We start from the raw sequence: 16,663 nt of genomic DNA, 5'->3' as shown, positions 1-16,663 counted from the left end.
CAAATTTTGTTTTGACCAAAAATGCCTGGCTGCCTGAAAAGATTTAAGTAACCCATGGCCAGTGAGATTTGGCAAACCGGTGAGCTTAAGCTCTTATTGGAAATTGACTTGATTACTTATTTTCTACAAGTATTCTTTTTAAAAATGATAATATTTCAAGCACTTACGTAAGAGTTTCCCAGAATAAATGAAAAATTTATACAAAAAAATATATATATAAATACAGTAAATCCTTAAATACACACTTCACAGATCAAAGCAAAACAGATTCTCTTTTTTTCAAAATAAATGAATTTCTGATTTGCTAACAGTAACTCAAATCACACTTTTTTTCCATCTCTCCCATCTCCCAACCCGTCTCAATCATTTCATAAAGAACCCGATTAATTTTTGTTTTCCTTAATTCATTTTCTCTTTCTAATTAACGGTGGTTTTTCTTGCTGGCAGCAAAAGCATATACGAAAGGAGCGACAAAAACCTCGCAATTTGTTTTTTGTTTTTTTCTTTTAAATCCATGTTTAAAGTAAGCCCTGAAAATCAGTCGTACTTTACAGGTGGAGAGGAGGACAGGTTGGGGGGTCAGTGTGGACTCACGAACAAAACAAGCAGCTCCTCCCAGCCTACCTTTGAAAAATCAAGCGGAAAGAAAGTCCGCAAAATCATTATAAAAGTATCGTCCGAACGAACATCACCGGAAAAACGGAAAAAAAAAAGAAGAAGAAAAAAAAAGAAGAAAGAAAGAAAAAAAAGAAAGGAGAAAAAAAAGAAAAAAAACTCCCTCTCTCTCTCTCTAAAACCCTCGCACCTTCTCTCTCTAGAGCTCGCTCTCTCTCTCTCTCTCTCTTCTCGATCGATCCCTTCTTCCTCCTCCCAGCTCTTCCGTTCTCTTTCTTCTCCATGGATCTATACAGCTCCTCGACTTCAGCTTCGGGGCTTCCTCTCCCGATCGCTTCGAGCCGCGAACCCTAATCCTAATCTCGCGCCATTCGGCCGCATAGCCCCCCTGCTCGTGCTCGCTTCCAGCTCGGGGAAGATTCTAGAGAGAAAAGGCTAGAGAGAGAGAGAGAGAGAGAGAGAGAAGAGAGATGAAAGTGCCTTGTTGCTCCGTGTGCCAGACGCGGTACAACGAGGAGGACCGGGTGCCGTTGCTCCTCAATGCGGCCATGGATTCTGCAAGGAGTGCCTCTCCAGGATGTTCGCCGCGTCGCTCGACAACACCCTCCCCTGCCCCCGCTGCCGCCACGTCTCCGCCGTCGGCAACTCCGTCTCCTCCCTCCGCAAGAACTACGCCGTCCTCGCCCTCATCCACTCCAATTCCACGATGCCGGCCAACTTCGACGTCGATTTCACCGACGACGAGGACGACGCCGACGGGGAGGCGGACGGCGAGGACGCCCGGCCGCGGCGCGGGCCCTGGCCTCGAGCTCCGGCGGCTGCGGGCCGGTGATCGAGCTGGGCACGCACCAGGATTTGAAATGGGTGAAGATTGGGGAGGGGAGGAGGGGCTGGAGTGGAGGTGTGGGAGGCGGTGATCGGCAGCAGCAGTGGGGGGCGGTGTAGGCACCGCGTGGCCGTCAAGAAGGTGGTAGTTGGGGGATGATGCGGCGGCCATGGATATGGACTGGGTGCAGGGCAGCTTGACAACTTGAGGAAGATGTCAATGTGGTGTAGGAATGTGTGCACTTTTCACGGGGCCATTAGGAATGAAGACGGTAGCTTATGCCTTGTCTTGGATAGGTGTCACGGGTCAGTGCAGTCAGAGATGCTGCGCAACGAGGGGAGGCTGACATTGGAGCAAATCTTAAGGTTCTGTTGAGAAGCTTTTTCATATCATTTTTCTCTATGCCATGAAAGAATTGGTACTTAAGCCAAGCGAAAATATAGTTCCACCCTTATGCTTGTGGTTCAAAATTGGTATCTTTTAATGGGGTGAGGTGAGATCGGGGATGTCTATCTTCTAATGTCTGGTTTGTGTATTATCTTTCTCGGTAGTTCTTTGTTAGCACGTTTGGATGCAATATGTTACAGAATTCGCGTGATTAATTCTTCGTTCCCCTTTTACGTCGGAACTCAACACCTTGATTTTTTTAGTCAAGCAAAAACGTACTACGGTGCTTTCTAGACTCTTAATACGATGGGGTTCTTTGTGGAAGAAAAGTTTAGTCATCGTGCTTCTTTCCCTGTGGATTTGGGCTTCACAGGGTAACTCGTCAACATGGATTTGTGACATTGTTCTTTCTTGTCATTCTGCTCCTGTTGATCGTCCATGGGAAGATAGAACATGCACTTGTGTGTGCAGACCTGCTTGTGTGTATGCCTATAGATCTCAAGCTCTGCCAGTCAGGGCTACCTATAAATACAAGTTATAATTCGATAATGCAGATTAAATTTCAGATTATTTTCTGTCAACAAGTGATGCACTGATGGGGCATTACTTGACCATGCTTCCTGATTACATCTCAGTGATAAACATTATTGTCATCTTTACCATTTGTACTTTGTGAGCTGTTCTCCTCCATCGCTGGATATTGGGTAGAGGGTTCTGATAATACATATTTGGGATGGCTGGGAACTGTTAAGAGGAAAAAGGGCGAGAGAGATCCCCAAAGACAATTGTGCAGCTTGCTTTGGTGATTTCAAGGAGTCAAGCTTTTGGTACCTAAATTTTTGGGAGTAAATTGAGTAAAGCCGAAAAATGATGAGTTCACCTTATTGGAGAGGGTAGTAAGCGGAAGGAAGATGGCTTCCATGGCTGTCACTACCACTACAGCATTCCCTATTTGAGATGCAAATGATGCCAGGACATCTTAGAAGATTGGAAAAGTCATCATAATTGTGAAAAGTATGGAGATGTATCTTTTTGAAGATGGTTCAATATTGTTGGAATAAACTTGCTTTTGGCTCGCAGTGTAACTTGAAAACAAGGGGTTAGCATGTCCTGTGAAACCATATGCACAGGCACAGAAATGAAGGGGTGAGAACATAGAGAGACTTGGTTTGAAGACAATATATCTGGGGTTATTTTGTTCTCCTTGATGTTAATTTTCCAGATAGTGACTGGATGAGAGGTATATTGCATCAACAGATTTGATATAGTATTCTGAAATTTAAAGAGTTAAAGCACACCATCAGGTGCCTTCTACTGTGTACTATTTGGGAAATTTCAGGAACTAGAGTAAAGGATATAATGGTTGTTAAGTTAGATCATTGTGCTCTCCATAACGACTGAATTATGATTGAAGAATGCTGTAAGCTGCAACTTTTAGTTACTTTTTCGTTCTCGGTAAAAATGCTATATCGCATAATGTTTTCTGCCAATGAACCTCGTCGTGACTTGGTGTTCTCTTTGCGTTTGTAGATATGGCGCGGATATTTACTGGTGTGGCTGAACTCCATGCGGCAGGAGTTGTTTGCATGAATTTGAAACCATCCAATCTTCTTTTAGATGCAAATGGCCATGCATTAGTTTCTGACTATGGACTTGCTTCAATCCTTAAAAAACCTGCCTGTCGAAAAGCTCGAACAGAGTGTGATTCAGCCAGGGTCCATTCTTGCATGGATTGTACAATGCTTAGCCCCCAGTATGCTGCTCAGAGGCATGGGAGCCGGTGAAGAAGTCCCTGAAGTTCTGGGATGATGCCATTGGTATTTCTGGAGAGTCGGATGCATGGAGTTTTGGTTGCACGTTGGTGGAAATGTGCACTGGTTCTGCCCCGTATGTAGATTTCGATGTGTCATTTCATATTGCTTCCTGTGCAAAGATCACTTTAAATTTTCTGAGTCCTAGATAATGACACTTGCTGTGCAGGTGGGCTGGTCTTAGTGCAGAGGAAATATACCGGGCTGTTGTCAAGGGTGGGAGATTGCCTCCGCAATATGCAAGTGTCGTCGGAGTTGGAATACCTAGGGATTTGTGGAAGATGATTGGTGACTGCCTCCAGTTTAAGGCATCGAAAGACCATCTTTTAATTCGATGTTGGCAATATTCTACGTCACTTGCAAAAATACCACGTAGTCCTCCTGCAAGCCCTGAAAAGTAAGTTTGCTTTGATCTCTGCGTCTTGCATCTTGTGATTTCTCATATTCTGACTGTCCTTGTTTCTTCCTTTGTCATGACGGTTGTCTAATATGAAGAATCAATATATAAGCTATAACTGGATTGGTCTTCTACTTCTAGCATAACTGGATGTCTTTCCTGCACTGTCAATTAATTCATAATCTCGACATTTCTGATTGGTTTGATCTGTTGTCATATCATGTATTTTACTCTGTATGTGCCCTTGCAGTGACTTCACCAGATCTTCCGGTTCAAGTTTGACAGAACCACTTCGTGGATCTGTTTCTGATCTAGTACAGGATAACACTGGCCGCCTCCACAAGCTGGTATCAGAGGGCAATGTGAATGGAGTTAGGTCAGTAGATACAACCTTCTTTGGTTTCTGTCAGACAATTATGGGAATGAGTTTTGACTTCGAGTTCTATCATCTGTAGAGATCTGCTCACAAAGGCTGCATCGGGGAAGATAAACAACTCTATGTCTTCACTTCTGAAAGCACAGAATCCTGATGGCAAACCGCGCTTCATTTGGCATGTAGGCGTGGCAGTGCAGAATTAGTTGAGGCTATTTTAGAGCATCATGAAGCATATGTAGATGTTTTTGGATAAGGATGGCGACCCTCCTCTTGTTTTGCTTTGGCCGCGGGATCCCCAGAATGTGTCCATGCCCTCATCAGAGAGAGGTGCTAATGTTAGATCGAGGTTGAGGATGGCTTTGGGCCTTCTGTTGCTCATGTATGTGCCCCACCATGGCCAACCAGATTGCATGCGTGTAAGTTATTGTTGTTGGCAAACTTTATATTCACATAGCTTTCGGGTTCTTTGGAGATCTAGCTCTGATGGTTCTTGTAATACAGGAATTGCTATTAGCTGGCTGATCCCAATGCTGTGGATGATGAAGTGAATCTGTTCTACACCAGGCTGTGGCAAAAAAATACACTGATTGTGCTGTGGTCATTTTGGAATGTGGGGGCTGTCCATCCATGTCCATTGTGAACTCTAAAATCTTACGTGAGTACATTGCTTTTCTTCTTTGACCACTTGAAATGATATGTACGGAAAAGATAGCGAAAATAACAATTTGAGCTGAACAAATCCACAGTTAACTGGTCTGGTCTAATTTGTCTGGGAGTGAAGAACTTTTTGCTAATATTGGGGAACTCTGGATATGATCAATATATCATGAACTGAATGTGACTTGGTTTAAGCAGCCACATCTAATCAAGAAAGAAAAATGGGAGCTCTAATTTGTGGAGATCTCCCCCTACCTTTTCTTCCTTCCTTCCCTCAAATTCTCATGCGAATGTGCATGCGCAACTATCTTTTGTTAGAACAGTATCCTAGTACCTTCGGTTCTTCCTTTAAAATGTCATATGAATAATATATTGAATAAGTTTTGTGACTCTCCTCTCACAAGCAGTCAGCCTTGTCTATTGAAAAATCTTTGTCGATTTTAAAGTTGTCAGTTAGGATCAAGGGCCTGAACTCATGTTGGATTCGTTGCTTTTGTTTATCTGCTTCACTGTGTCAAAGTATATTGCATTTGTGGTCAATAGTACCATCTCTATTCTTTATCTCTCTGTTATGATTCCTTTTTCCTTTTATATGGTATGCTGTCTGAATCTGAAATCACCCTAACTCCATATCTTTTGTTCAATATATGTTCTCAATGGCCTTGGAATGATTGCAGCATAATTTGTCAGTCTAAAACTGTTTCTTGTTTGCTGTATGTTGCAGACCATTGCACTTGTGTGTGGCAACGCACAATGTCACTGTGGTGAGGGTGGGTGGAAGTTGCTAGCACTGAAGATGTTGAAAATGCGATAGACATTCCTAGTCCAGTTGGCACTGCAGTATGTATGGCAGCTGCTTTAAAAGACCGTGAACTTGGTATACTAGGTGTACCCCAGCTCATTTTTATTTATTTTCAATGCCTACTCTGTTTGATATCCTCAGTATTAATATTTGTTGTTCCACTTGGAAACGTAATTTGTGACAATCTCTCTAGGATTTCTTAATACAATTAGCTAGCTTTCCACTTGTGTTAAAAATTTCTTCTGCTGTTATTGTGCTATAGAAGGGAGGGAGCTTGTTCGATTGCTGCTTGCTGCTGGAGCAGATCCAACCGCTCAAGATGCCCATGGGAGAACAATTTTGCATACTGCTGCTATGGCTGATGATGTTGAGTTGGTCAAGGTTACATGTTTTACTCCATACATAAACTTGATTTTTGTCTATTGCTTAATAATCTCATTGAAATATGGAATTTTGAAGATCTTCCTGATTTGTGGCCACTTGGAGGAACTATTTTGTTACTCTTTCCCTGTAAACATTTTGTAGGCTATTCGATGCTGGAGTAGATGTGAATATCCGGGATATGCACAACATGATACCTCTTCATACAGCCTTGAGTAGAGGGGCTAAGTCTTGTGTTGGATTGCTATTATATGCTGGGGCGAATTATAATTTACAGGTTTCTCTTCTCACTTCTTGTTTAGTGTTGTGCCTGCATTGGTGTTGCTCCTTCCTTTGCCAGTGTCAAGGGCTTCCTAGCAATGAACTGTGGCTTGGAGTGTATATACTCTTATACTAGCATACTTTTTGTTTCTTATATCGGGTGAATTCTTGGTAGGTGTCTCAGTCCCCCTGCTTGATGTCTTCTCCCTCTCAGTCTGTTGATCTTTATAAATTTGTATCCAAATCCATAAAAACTTTTGCCTCATTACTATTTCAAGCATATGTTACCCTTTGAAGGATTGATTTTGAACTTGCGGATAAGATCTCTTTCCTGCAAGCAATCCTGTATGGTAATGTCATCTCATAGATGGCATTGGAAAAGTGCTCTTGTGGGTATCCATAGTGTATTGCTCAAAAGCATTTACTCATCTAGTTCTTTCAAGGATCTCTTCAAGACGAATATCATCTGGTGCTCATGTTTGCTTTTGCTAGAGTTCATTGGTCATCAAGCGGTGGTGAGTAGACCCATCAAACAGGTTGGTCCGGGCAGGTGAATCGAAAATGGTCCGACCCAAATTGACTAATTTAATTTGTTTTAACCTATTTCCATGTAATACAAACCTAGTGACCCACACTCGACCCAACCTCAACCTGATCAATATTGCTAAAACACTTCCATATTTAACCAAATCTAGCAAAACTCATACCCAAACTGAATTGGAGCGCGGAGTGAATGAGCATGGGATTGAGTGAGAGGGAGAGGAGAGTCATAGAAGTCGATTAAGTCTAAGTAAGTTGTAAACCCATTTAGTACCTAATCCATTTAACAACTCAACCCATCAAACATGGGTCAAGAAAAATTTTTGACACGTCTTGTGGTGAGGATTGGTGGAATTGTTTTAGATTATTCATATGTGATACTCCCTTTTTATATGCTTTTGCAAAGATATTGGGTTACTAGTTGAAACCTAGTAGTAAAAGAAAATTTTAGCGCGAATGTTCAGATCTTAGGCCTCATTTGCCTCCACTAACAGGGCATCCATTGGTGAATTTTCATTCCAAGTAATCACATTCCTTAAAATAGTATTTTTTTACCAATTGCATTGATGACTAAAAATTTTCTTGATATACGTTCTCAAAATCTAGGCCTTTTTTGGGAGAATACATTTCAACCAATCAACACTCAATGGATGAGATATGTTCTCCATTTTCCTTATTCTTTATTCTGAAAATTTTCTTTCATTCTCTCTACATCTCTGGTTGTCTTCTTCCCCAAATCTCCAACTCTCAAGGAAAATGAGAGGACAAGCGAAGAGCTAAGCTTTTGCACTGGTCACTGCCGATGATTGCTGCCACAAGCCCTCACTGCCATACTTCCACTGGCCACTCCTTGTTCAACTCATCTGGACCTCTCTCTCTCTCTCTCTCTCTCTCTTTCTCTCTCTCTGTGCACATGATGGTTGCAGCCTCCATCAAGCATCAATAGAGGTTGTTTACCTCGCTCACCCCTAGGTCTATGGTTGTGTGAGGCTGGCGACCTCCATGGCCACGGTGGTGCCGTTTCACATAGAGAGAAGGACTGCGGTCATGGAGGTTGCAACCTCTGCTGATTTGCTCAATGGAGATTGGCTGCCTTGGCTACCCTAGATCTATGGTCCTTGCTGGGGCCAGCCAAGGGGTGCTGGCTCCTTCATTGACTTGAGTTTCAGAGTGACTAAATGAGATTTTTGCACCATTAGCTCAGCTATGCCAGAGGAAATGCAGTGGCAAAGCTGTGGCGATGATTAAAGGCAATGGATATCTGTTATTTTTATTTTTCTGCTTTCATTTTTTTAATTTGTTAAAATTATTCAGTTTGCTTTTGTAATTTATCTTTTGGAGTCCCCAAGTGTAGAATCTTAATAATAGGTTTCTAAGTACTCCAGTTCCATTTTTGAGAAATCATATTCCATGGCTAATCCAAAATTCAATTTTTTTACCTCTTTCCAAACTTAAGAGACTTAGGAACTGGAAGTCCTTTACTTAAGTAATCAGTTCTGCAGTGAACTGAACAAGGCCTTATTTCATGTGGGTTGATCAAAGAATGAATCTATGGAGTCTAAATTTGGTAACAGTTGAAGTTCAAAGACATGTTGGTAAGAACCCCGAAGATCAAAAGTCCCAAAGGTGAACGCAATTTACTTTTGTATCTTCAAAGGATGGTGAGGTAAATGGTGATCTCCCTCAAACTATAAGTAGGGTGGATGAAATGGAGCAGTGCTTCTGGAGTTTTGGTTGACTTGAGAATAAGGCCGACAATACTCTATGGCATGGATTGTTGGGCAGTTAAACTCAAATATGTGCACAAATTGAATGTAACGATGCTGAATATGCTTAGTTGGATGTGTTGGCACATGAGAAAAGACAGTTGAATATCAACATACAGGAAAAGTAGGTGCCTCTCTGAGCAAGGATAACATAGGATAAATTCGTTTGAATGAAGGCTTTTGGATTCTGGCCCTAATCTGATTGGGTTTGGGGGCTCAAGGTTGCAGGGACTGGAAGACTTTAAAAATGTGGAAGGAGAAAAATAAAAATATGAATCGTACACAATAGCTTAGAAGGCTGGACACAAAATCAAGTGCAATTGCAAAGGTGATTTATATAGCCAGCTTAAACGTCTGGTTTGACTTGTCATCATTTTTGTCTGTACATTGTATTTGGTGCTGTCCCTAAAAGAGGCCTGAAATTGCAGTTTAGCTACTAGTCTGACCTTTGAACCTTGATCTTATGACCTAGCGTAGTGATGGGGATCTTATCTATGCTCTTTTTTCCAGCCAACTTCCTTCTCTTTGCTATTGACAACCGCCAAGTTCAGGATCTCCATATCAGAGGATCTGTGAGACTCATTCTCATTAAACATTCAAGTAGAGGTTGAATGCAAACTATAGAACACTAAATGCTAACGTTACCTAAAGCTGTATGTGAATGCATGGTTTGATCTCTGCAAGCATGTCAGTGCAGTAGTTAGTTGGATGACCAGGCAATCAGCCTGTTGGTGCTGTCCACTGGATAATTAGTGTATTTCCCAGAAGAGAAGTGGGAAGGGTGTTAAGTATATTAGGAAGCGATATTTGTCATGCTTACTAAAATATACTCAATGACCATAACTAAGCTACTGCGAAAGTCCTACCATGTTTCAAGCAGCATTTCCTTTAATTAGCACTGATAAAGTACTCCCTACTAAAGCATTGTGAGTGCCATTCCTTCTGGCTGCAATGGATTTTCCCCATGAAATGCCCATTTGAGCTTCTAAAGAGTCACCAAGTGCAGGAATGGCAGCAAAAATCAAAACTGGAATTCCATTTTCATTTCCATCTTTGCGCACAAAACACATAAATAGCATGATAGTGATCGCCCCCCTCTCCACTTGGGAAAAATGAAAGAAAAAAAAAGAAAAGTGAAGGACCAATAAGTAGAAGTACTCATTCAGGGGTTCTAAAATTTAATCCTTTGCTTCACTAACATGCCTTGGATAACCACTTCTCAGCACCTAGCAGATTGTATAATTTCATATTGAGTGTTCTAGAACTTTGGCTTTTATCCTCTTACTTGCTAAGTGAATAATTCTACTTCTCAATCTTTCTACTTGTCTGATTTCTTTGTTTATCCTTCACAGGATGATGGCGGTGACAATGCTTTCCACATAGCTGCTGAGTCTGCAAAAATGATACGAAAAATCTTCAGTGGCTCATAATAATGCTTAGAAGCCTGATGCTGCTGTTGAAGCAAGAAATCACAGGCAAGTGCCAATATAGACCTGCTTCTCTTTGATTTTACGATACTTGTAAACTGATGATCATTTTTAGCTATTCATTGGCCTGCATACATTTTTTCATTTCTAAGATCTTCCCACTAAATTTGTTAAGAAAGTTTGAATCTGATGACCTAAGGATGATATATATTCTCTTTATTCTTAACATAGACATGTTTTTGCTGTTTGTTGGTAGTGGTAAGACATTGCGCGATTTTGGAGGCCTTCCTCGAGAATGGATATCAGAAGATCTCATGGGCTCTTGCAAATAGAGGAGTTTATCTATCTTCCACAATGTGAGTAGAAAAGGTTCTTCATTTTCAAAGAAATTATTGTCTATCCTTGGGATTTTGATTGTTTGCTTCTATATGTTTAGGTATGAAGTAGGAGATTGGGTAAAGTTTAAACGAAGTGTTAAAAATCCTACATATGGATGGCAAGGTGCAAACCATAAAGTGTTGGGTTTGTTCAAGGTGTTCCAGACAAAGAAAGAAGCTCATTGTTTCATTTTGTTCTGGAGAGGCTCATGTATTGGCAAGTGAAGTTGTAAAGTGTACCCCTGGACAGAGGACAGCATGTGAAACTTAAAGCAGATGTTGAAGAACCCAGGTATGAGCTGAATTGTTGCTAATCTTCCATATGCATGTCATTAATGGATCATATCACTTGATGGAGCTTTCTTTGTAGGCGTGGAATTAATCATGTATTAGTAAAGAAATTACTCTCAAACTACTTCAGGATGTCCCTAAATTCATCCAAAAAAATTTAGTAAGTTTCATCTGTTCGGTCATTGCAACTTGAGCTGTTGCTCCTGTCCTCTCAAGTCAAGTTGGTTATTTTGTCTAAGGAAGCAGGAGTTGCCCACTTTTACGCAGAATTATGGGTTTATAATAAAAATTAGTTATTTCATTAGGAGCAGGAAATTTCTTGTAGGAGTTGGCTTGATCTGAAGAGAGAAATTCGCTATGTTGCTTTGAGAATTTTATGTTACATGAGGTAGATTTATGATTTCACTCTCAAACATTATGTAGTAATTTGGACAAATAATGGTATACATCATGTTGCATATTGCTAATGCAAATAACAATGGACATATTTTGGCATTGATTACTCATTGTTGTCACTTTCAGATTCATGCTTAGAACAAATGTGTATGTTCTCTATCGTCTCAGGCTGGTTCTGCGAAATTCATTGTTCCAGTGTTGTCTAGAGGATATAGGACCTTGCCTAATATTATTCTTTATTGGCAAGGCTTGCCCAATATTTGTTAGAGCATTGTACTCTAGGTATCTGGAATTGATCTCTGCAGTAGTCTATCTAGGTGCAGTTACCTTAAGAATTTGCATGTTTAATCTGGTTCAATGCTCAGGTTTGGTTGGCGTGGTCAGTCAAGGGACAGCATTGGCACTGTTTTATGTGTTGATGATGATGGCATTCTGCGTGTTGGGTTTCCTGGAGCATCCAGAGGATGGAAAGCAGACCCCAGAGATGGAAAGGGTTGAAGAATTCAAGGTTGGGGATTGGGTTCGCATTCGTCCTGGTCTTACCACTGCTAAGCATGGATTGGCGCTGTTACACCAGGAAGTGTCGGTACTGGTTACTGTATTAGACCAGATAGTAGTCTTTTTCTGGAATTGAGCTACCTGGGCACTCGATGGCATTGTGAGCCAGAAGAAGTTGGAGCATGTTGTGCCTTTAAGGGTGAGCAAGAGTCTTCTCTTCTTTAAGAATGATGCCTTTTTCTTGTTTGTGCTTTTTGTTGTTCTACGGTTCCATTTTCTTAGTTTACTCATGGAATGAAAAAGTGTATTATGCTTTTGACAGATCGGGGATCGTGTGTGTGTGAAACGGTCTGTTGCAGAGCCAGATATGCTTGGGGTCGTGAGACTCATCACAGTGTTGGGAGGATATGCGAAATAGAGAACGATGGTCTGCTGCTAATCGAAATACCAAATCGCAATATGCCATGGCGAGCTGATCCTTCTGACATGGAAAAGTTGGAGGATTTTAAGGTAATGATCATCATGTTATTTTATCCTATCCCTTGGAATGTCTTTTGCAAAAAAATTAAGCTATGCTCTTTCCCAGGTTGGTGATTGGGTGCGAGTGAAAGCTTCTGTTCCATTCCCCAAATATGGATGGGAAGACATCACACGGGAACAGCATTGGCATAGTTCATAGCTTGGAAGAAGACGAGGCGATATAGGGGTTGCCTTCTGCTTCCACCCAGTAAGTCCTTTAGTTGCTCAGTAACAGACATGGAAAAGTTTCCTCCTTTGAAATTAGGACAAGAGATTCGGATGAAGCCGTCTGTTACCCAACCTCGGCTTGGATGGTCAAATGAGACCCCTGCAACTGTTGGAAAAGTTGTGAGAATAGACATGGATGGTGCTTTGAATGTGAGTATATTCCCTTTGCTATATTGATGCATGCAGCCTCTAGACACAGCAATGTAGGAATTATTTGACTGGCTGAGGCAGAACCACATATTTAACTGGGAACGCTTGTTTTTACTAAGATTAACAGCATAGTTTTTATGTCAGCTGGTTAAGTTACTGCGTATGATCCTCAGTTGTGTCAATTAGGACTAGTTTCTTTGGTATTTTCTTGGTGGCACATTCTTCTGTTTGTCACTATAGTATTGCTTTGCCTCAGGCTCCTCATACCTGGGAACATCTATTGATAATTGCTTGTTGATAGGTTAAAGTGGCTGGTCGACATAGTTTGTGGAAGGTTTCCCTGGAGATGCAGAACAGCTTGCTGGATTTGAAGTTGGTGATTGGGTACGGTCAAAACCCAGTCTTGGGACTAGACCTAGTTATGACTGGAACAGTATTGGGAAGGAAAGTCTTGCTCTTGTGCACAGCGTGCAGGGAGACCTTGATTACCTAGAATTAGCATGCTGTTTCGCAAGGGAGGAAGTGGATTACACACTATACAGATGTTGAGAAAGTTCCTAGCTTCAAAATTCGGCCAGCATGTTACGATTCCGGGCTGGTCTGAGCGAGCCAAGATGGGAGATGGAGAGGGGCCCAGCCTGATTCACAAGGTGTTATAACTAGATGTTCATTGCTGATGGAGAATTGAGGGTGGCTATTAATGGTTTTGCCTGGCTTTTGGAGAGGAGACCCTGCAGATTTTGAGATGAGTGCAGACTTTTGAGGTGGGGGAGTGGGTGAGACTAAAGAAAGGCAAATAGCTGGAAATCCATTGGACCCGGCAGTATAGGGGTCGTACAAGGATTAGGATATAATGGAGACGAGTGGGATGGGAGCTGATTGTCTCATTTGTGGGGAGCAAGAAAGATGGGTGGGGTCCACCCATCTGGAAAGGGTTGAAAAGCTGATGGTTGGGCAGAAGGTAAAGGTAAAGCTTTCGGTAAAGCAGCCAAGATTTGGATGGTCAGCCCATAGCCATTCAAGTATTGGAACCATCTCTGCAATTGACGGTGATGGTAAGCTGAGAATATATACCCCGGCAGGCTCAAAAGCTTGGGTGCTAGACCCATCAGAGGTGGAGATTGTGGAGGAAGAAGAGCTTCACATCGGAGATTGGGTGAAGGTGAAGGTGACAGTATCGACCCCAACCCATCAGTGGGGTGAGGTGAGTCACTCAAGCATTGGGGTAGTGCACAGAATAGATGATGGAAATTTGTGGGTTGCATTTTTGCTTTATGGACAGGCTTTGGCTTTGCAAGGCTTTTGAGATGGAACGGTTAGGCCGTTCCAAGTTGGTGACAAAATTCGGATCAGAGGAGGACTGATTTCTCCACGATGGGGATGGGGAATGGAGACACATGCTAGTAAAGGTGAGATCGTGGGGGTGGATGCCAATGGCAAGTTGAGGATCAGATTCCAGTGGAGAGAAGGTAGACCATGGATTGGAGACCCTGCGGATGTTGTTTTGGACGAATGCCCAGCAGGGACTTGTGCATCATGAGACCTTGCATATCATTGTAACTCAAAATGCTGTTCTTGGCTGCTGCTCTACCATGATGAAGCCGCCGCTGCGCCGCCGTTATACTTTCTTGCACACGCAAACCACTGATTCGAATGATGTTGGGTGGGGGGAGGGGTTGGGTGTGGTGATTGCAAAGAAAGTACTTGATGCAAAGCCGGATGATGATGGTACCGAATCAGAGTGGGGGATTTGTCTTTAACTGGCACAGCGGAGGAGATCCGGGTTCAGCCCGGACAGCAGAGGTAGTGATGGGAAATTTGTACGTTATGGACTCTCGATTGTTGAGCTCTGAGGTATATAATTCTGCTCATGTTTGTACAAATTGGACTGTTATATATATCTGTGAATTATGAAATTTTGGTCTTTCAGTCAGGACTCTTCAGCTAGTTTTCCATTTCCCAACTAGTAGAAAGAATTTATGTCGTCATCCGTGGGTGCAATACTCTCGTAATTGAAGCCTGGATTGGTGATATTTTCATTATATTTATAGATAAAACGTTAATAAGAAGAAAACTTGCCGGCTCGGCCTCAAAGATTTGCTGGCCCTGAGGTTGGGGCGTTTGGGCTGGAGGGTGCCCAAAGGTTGGGTAGCTACGCAACTGTAATCATGTCCCAAGTATATAGTTTTCTGGTTTTAGACCCAAGCCTACAGCGAATTGGACTGTTCTTGGTCCATTAGGCCCTTTAAAGGCCTTATTGTGGGCTAAATGAGCCCAAAGTCGGTCCAAGTTAGGTCCGAGTTGTTCTGTTCTTTTTCCGCTAGTGCAGGCTTAACATTGGGCTGATCCCGGCCCAACTATGGACTTTGCTGAAGGGAATGTAGGGCTGTCCGAGCCCGGAGTCATTGCCTGGGCCTAACGAAATATGGGCCAAACGTTCGGCCTTACATTGGCCCTTCATGGGCCTTAGTTTTGGGCTGATATGAGCTCATTTTAATATAAAAAAGTTGGGCCAAAGGTCGAATGGTTCTGGTCGTCGAATGGGCCATCATATGGGCCGTATTTCGGCTTCTCTGGTCCAAAGTTGTACCGAATTTGGGCCTTCTCATATTGCTCTTTCTGGGCCTCGATTTAAGCTGGTCCAGCTCGTACTTGGGCCTTTTGCGCCCATAATAAGCCAAAAAAATTGGGCCTATAGTTGAGCCTTGCTGAATCTTAGTTTGGGCTTTCCTAAGCCCAGGTTGATGGAATTTGGGCCCTAAGACTGGTATTTATGTGGGGCCTATTTGCCATGGTTTGGGCTTTTCTAGGCCCAGGTTGGACAAAAATTAGGGAAAATCAAGAAGTCATAAACTTATTGTAATTTTACCAATTAAGTTATAAATTTTTCAATTTACCAATGAAGTTTTAAACATTTTCATTTTATTGCCAATGATTTGGGAAAATTGCCCGGAAATTGCTAATATACATTTTTAGATAATATTTTAAATTTTTGGTTTACTAGCCATAGGCAAGGGCTAGCCAACCCTCTATTGTACTTCTTGTTGGCTTTGGGCGAGGTCAACTGACCCTCGCCTATGGTCGATGAAGGTTGGTTTGCAACCTTGCCAGCTCTAAATCTTAAAAAATAATAATAATAAAATAATAAAATAAAAAAAATAAAAAACCCATAAAAAAATTTAAAATATTATTTAAAAAATATCACGTTAGTGTTGGTTATCTATGTTAGAATTTTTTTGTCAAAATTGGTTAGATGGGCTTAATTGATTTAAATGAAAATATTTAAGTTTTAATTGATAAAATTAAAAATTTATGACTAAATTGGTAAAAGTGTAATAAATTTAGATTTTTAGATAATTTTCCCAGAAATTTGAGCCCTTATGTTCGGGCCTCTTTTTGAGCTGATGTGCATCCGTACTTGGGCCTTTATGGGACATTTTAAGTCTAAAATTGTTGGTGGAAGTACAATTTTCCTTGGCCTCAAAATAACCCTAATCTGTGTTTCGGTTTGGGCTTTCTAGGCCTGGGTTGGATATAGTTTAGGCCTTGAAGGTTGGAGCTGTGTTGCGGTATGTGGGCCCATTTTAAGCCCAAGGGCTGTTTTCTTCTAGACCTCATCATGGGCCTTTTTAGTGCGGTTTGGACAAAAATTGGGCATTGAAGCTGGGCCTAGGCCCAATACCCGGAATTGGATTGGGCGGGCATCTTCGCACCCATTTTAGCCCAAAATGTTCGACAAAAGGTCAAGTTTTTGCTTTGGGCCTTTGGGCTTTTCTCGAGCAAGTAGGACCTTTGTTAGGCTAAATGTCAAGCTTTTATGGGGCGCTATTTGGGCCTTTAGTTAGGTTAGTCGATTCTAAGCCCAACATGGATCTTTTGGGCCCATGGTTGGGCCGTCACCAAGCTATGATTCCAAACTTAGTGGGAAACTATTATTACGGCCACGGACAAAGCATGA

General features: G+C 41.9%; 1 pseudogene; it reads left to right on the top strand.

Moving 5' to 3' along the window:
- The first annotated feature begins 1,061 nt into the window (after positions 1 to 1,061).
- On the top strand, positions 1,062 to 14,638 carry LOC120287184 (annotated as a pseudogene).
- The last annotated feature ends 2,025 nt before the right edge of the window (positions 14,639 to 16,663 follow it).

Source organism: Eucalyptus grandis, chromosome 8 (genome assembly GCF_016545825.1).
Source record: "Eucalyptus grandis isolate ANBG69807.140 chromosome 8, ASM1654582v1, whole genome shotgun sequence".
Classification (NCBI taxonomy): domain Eukaryota; kingdom Viridiplantae; phylum Streptophyta; class Magnoliopsida; order Myrtales; family Myrtaceae; genus Eucalyptus; species Eucalyptus grandis.
The sequence above is the reverse complement of the archived record's forward strand: the minus strand, read 5'-3'. Positions and strand labels throughout refer to the sequence as shown.